This window comes from Mus caroli, chromosome X (genome assembly GCF_900094665.2).
Source record: "Mus caroli chromosome X, CAROLI_EIJ_v1.1, whole genome shotgun sequence".
NCBI classification, from domain to species: domain Eukaryota; kingdom Metazoa; phylum Chordata; class Mammalia; order Rodentia; family Muridae; genus Mus; species Mus caroli.
Genome location: NC_034589.1, coordinates 124,743,913 through 124,748,815, shown reverse-complemented (window position 1 = coordinate 124,748,815; position 4,903 = coordinate 124,743,913). Strand labels below are relative to the sequence as shown.

General features: G+C 41.3%; 1 long non-coding RNA gene across 1 annotated transcript in view; it reads right to left on the bottom strand.

Moving 5' to 3' along the window:
- Positions 1-2,172: 2,172 nt before the first annotated feature.
- Positions 2,173-4,903, bottom strand: part of LOC115030065 — a 10,847-nt gene continuing 8,116 nt past the window's right edge. Inside the window, exons 2-5 of the long non-coding RNA XR_003835661.1 lie at positions 4,357-4,478; positions 3,991-4,139; positions 3,811-3,913; positions 2,173-2,249 (exon numbers count right to left, since the gene is read on the bottom strand). This is a non-coding gene — a long non-coding RNA (uncharacterized LOC115030065). The remainder of the gene's footprint in view (positions 2,250-3,810; positions 3,914-3,990; positions 4,140-4,356; positions 4,479-4,903) is intronic.

Below are 4,903 nucleotides of genomic sequence, written 5' to 3'. Positions count from 1 at the left end.
GGAATACAGAAAAATGTCATTTTTATAATACTAGGTCTATTTGAAAGAATTAGGCGTAAAACAACTGGTCATTTGTTAGGGTCATGCCTAGTCATTTTAAACATATATCAGTTTATACTGAGGAGTATTTACCCAACACTCCTAATGCTTTCTTTCACATAGAAAGGTACTTGTGGACAATGTACACATTGCCTCTCCACATATTCCTTCATTACAGGGAAGACTTACTTGATTGGAGAGTTTGGAAAGAGATATGCATTATTCAGCAGAGGCCCTCTTTTTTCCACACACACACACAAAAGGTAACAGAATTCTTCCGCTCAACTATCAGGAATGGATCTTCCCACAGCTTTACTCTTCTGTGTCTACCTGGCTCTCAGTTCTTACAGTCTTACTTCAAAATAGCCAACCAACAAATGAACAACAACAAAAACGACAGACACAGGAGCCTCTCGGCTCTAGGGTACTTCCTGCAGCATAGATAACTATTACGAGTACATAATTCAAGGAGAACTGAGTGATGTGGCTTAGGTCTGCCTGTACACAGGACTCCTGTTGCTTAGAAGAAGTACAGTGGGACAATCGAAGTGCAAGGCCTGCAATGTATATTTATGTTATGTCTGGTGGAGGAGTTCTGTCTGTGTGTGCCTCAGGAATGTGACTGCCTTGCCAAGAGCCATTCTTGTTATAAGAAGAAATATTTCAGAACGCGTTTGAGAAAACACTTTCAGAGTGACTACTCGTTGTTTGGAATGAATGCTTAATAAGCCAACTTTTGTGCTTTTCTTTGAGAGTGGTTTGTGACAACACTCCCTCAGTATCTTAATTCATGGGACTCCAGTGGCCCACTCAGTTTACTGAATTAGGTTCCAAATGTTTTATGAGCCGCTAGAAATTGGTATATTGTGAAAATTAGCATTATAAACCCCTTCAAAAAAGAATTGACTCCCATAAACCTACAGCATAGATTTTAGTTAAAATTATAGGAAAGCTTTATTGAGCCTCACAGGATAAAATAATTCTATTCTCATTTAATAACAGCAAATCACATGGGGGAGGAACGTTTACCAAAAACATAATATTTTTGCTCTTTATGTCTGTTAGTATAGCCATCATTCTTTCAGTATTCTATCTGTTGACTTCACTCAGGTAGGTGACTGTTTTCCTGTTCTCTGTGAGGTCTATTATTTGAACACATGGGCACCTAGGGGTTCCAAACACCTGGGTGTGGGGCATAAATCCATGCCAGGAAGTTTGGTAAGGTAGAGCGGGTTAAGACCCAGAGACTCAGTGGGCACACACATGAGACTTAGGCGACTCCCAGCTCCCTGCCAGACTCCTGGCCTAGAACACATGCCACACTCCTCACTTAAAGAAATGTGTTCTTTGATCATGTACGCCCAAATAGAGTTCTCTATGCTAATGAGGTACCTAGAGACCTGAAAGGGCTTAGCCAATAACCTTCCCCTTCCCAGACATGCCTTCCTGCAAAAGGCATTTAATCTCAGGCCCACCCTGAGAAGTGGGGTATGGTTTTACGTACCCCTATTCTGCCATGATAATAAACTGCCATGACAATAAACTGACAATAAACCGTGGAGTGTCTCTTCACCAAGATCCACCAAGGGGAGCCTCAGAGAAGACACTGACTGCAGAGTTGCAGCTTAATTCTCTCATAGAAGGCCTCTCTGCACTCCCAGCCACAACTGCCACCTAGCCTGCCCCCACCAAGCTAAGGACAATCACCCATGGGACAAGCCAGAGCTCCCCTTTCCCCTAGCCCTGGGCTAGCCGCTGTCCCAAGCCCATGCCCCCTCTCCCCACTCCATTCTCTGCTCTTCTGAAAATCCCAGCAGCACCTGGAAGTCCAAGAGCCTGAGAACCCCATGGCCCCAGTGTCGTTACAGGCCTGGGACTCCTGAACCATCTCCAGCATTCCCACACCTCAGACTGCTTTCCCATCCCTAGAGCCTCGTGCTTCCCTACAGCCTAGCACCCACCCAGGTTCTCTCTGCGTTCTGCCTCCCCAAGAGGCTGTGCCCAGAGGCGGAAGACACTGGGGCATTCAGAAAACCTACTCACATGGATAATGTATTGTTACTTTTCTACTGCTCTGATTAAAACACTATAACCAAAATAACTTGTAAAAGGAGGGGCTTATTTATAGCTTACAGATCCAGAGAATCAGGGTCCATGATGGTGCAACAAAGACGTGGTGGCTGGAGCAGATCTGAGAGCTCACACTTGAACTGTAAACAGGAAACAGAGAGAACATACTAGAAATGGAACATGGGTTTTGGACCCCAAAGCCTGCTCCCAGTGGCACACTCCCTCCAGCAAGGCCACACCTCCTAAGCCTCTCCCAAAGTGCCAACAACTGATGACCAAGTATTCAAAGGTTTGAGACTAGCCGGAAACATCTAAGTACCACAGGAGATTGCTGCTGTGGACATTTGCTGGAAGCTCAGCTGTGGCTCTTGCCTAGAATTCATTGATCATGCATAGAGCCCTCCACATTTTGGGTTGCCAGATTAAAACAAATGATAATCAATCAATGATATTCTGATGGCTCATCAATTTTTTTCTGTATGTTTCTTTTTGTATAAGAGGTTCTTTCAGTACAAGGTTGAGATATAGTTGCATGGTGGCACACACCTTTATCCCCAGCTTTTTGGAAGCAGAGGCAGGCAGACTTCTGTGCGTTTGAGCCTAGCCTGGTCTACAAAGTGAATATGTATATAATTTTCCCAAGAAGATTGTTCTGTATAATGAGATTGAATCTCATCTAATCAGAGACTTTAAATAAGATGCTTAACCTTCCCAAATAAGAAGGAATTTTCAATCTTGAACTAGAACCTTATATTTAATTTTCTTCTTTATTTCTTCTCTCCAACCCCTCCCATTGCTCATTCTCAAATTGATAGCTTTTTTCTTTATTATTTCATATATATGCATATAAATGCAACCTGCACTCAGTCCATTTAGTCTTACACACACACACACACATACACACACACACACACACACACACACACACACACACACATATACACACACACTTGGGTTGATCATTTGGTATTGAATAACTGATTGGTATGCTCTTCCATGGAGAAGACTATTTCTCCTACTCTTAGTATTCCTTAGTTGCTTGTAGTTCCTTGTCCCTTGGTGGGGTCTTTTGAGGATCCTTTCATGTCTGCATGTCTATTCAGCTCTTGTTTTACTAGAATTTTAGGTCTTCTCTGGTCCCTACTGTGCAGATTCTGGCCTTTTAGTATCTATCATTGTAAATTAACCTCTTATTAAATATAGACATGTATATATATATATATATATATATATACACAATATATATATATGAACAGAAGTATACATTATTGATTCTGTTTCTGTGAATAAAGAATGCAGTATTAGTTCATTTGAATTAAAGTAAACTGTCTACATTTTGATTTGCTAAATTGAGTAAGCTAAGATGAGGAGTTGGAATATGTGACTTTAAGGATGTTCTGAGATCGCACTTAACAGTAAAGCACATCTGGGTAAAATGAAATCAGATTTTCAAAGAGATAAAACCTAGTAATTCCTAGTTTGAATTTCATAAAGGAGAAAGACTTCTAATCCACGGTTGGTGCCAAATGTGTGTATAAATGTACTGAGGCCCATGATATTATAATTTAACACTTTAATGACCTTTGGTACAAAGGCCCTACTTCTAACAACAAGCGTTTCTGGTGAGGATTTAAAGAAAAGGTCTTCAAGGTTATTCTGCTGTGAAACTTGGATAGTGGGGAGGATCAGGGTTCCACTCACCTCAAGGATCAGTGACTACCTCTTAAAGAGGTGTTCAAATCTGATTAACTCCAACTTCTCCTAGCTCAGTGGCACAGATATGGCATCAGCTTCTGTGTTGTAGCTAGGGGGAGAAGTTTCGAGCTTTGATATCTTGATTGGCAGGAAGCATATCAATAGTAGATACATAAGGGTATGCACCTGTGTGAGACTTGATCTGCTCAACATGTTTGCTGTGTTTACTTGTCCTGCATCTCCAGCATATAATGCGATTTGATACTCTTCTCTTTACCTTTGTGGAAGTTTGTGGCAGGTGCTGAAGCAGAAGTTGTCTGAAGCCAGTATTTCGTCTGTGATAGGAAAATGTTAAAGTTATAGAAAGAATGACATAGTATATGCCATAACTTGGGAGCACAGAACAATTTCTTAAGCACAATGTGGGTCTACAGGTTTGTTTTCCTTTCTGTTGTCCAGAAAGAAGCTCTACAGGACTCCTTGAGGTCACTGTAATTTAAAGTCATAACAGAAGCTAGCAAGTTATAGCATGGAAGTTGGATGGAGAAATACCTTTGATTTCCATAAATTGGTCTGCATCATTGAATTCTTTCATGTTCTTCTGGAGTAGTATCTCGATCTTTATGGTTCCAAAAGGACTAATTTCCACACAAGTTCAAAGCACAGAGATGAATCTGGAAAGAGATAAAAAAAATGTTATCTGTACAAGTGCCTGACAAACTAATCCCTAGGTAAAATGCATACCATGTCTTGTGTAGTGATTTGGGATGTGGGCATGGGAGTTCAGGTTATCTTTTAGCACAACAAATTTGAGGATACATTATTTAGCTCCCATCTTCTCTGAAAATTGTACCATCATTTAAATTCTCATAGTTACTGAAGTATTAGTGTAATTTGAGACACTGTTAAATGGATGGACAAAGGGTACCTGTGGGAACCCTCAAAAGCTCTTATCTCTTCTGCTTGGAAGAGACACATTCTGTTTCACCTCATAACTTGTAACATCTAAGCCGGGCGTGGTGGCGCACGCCTTTAATCCCAGCACTCGGGAGGCAGAGGCAGGTGGATTTCTGAGTTCGAGGCCAGCCTGGTCTACAAA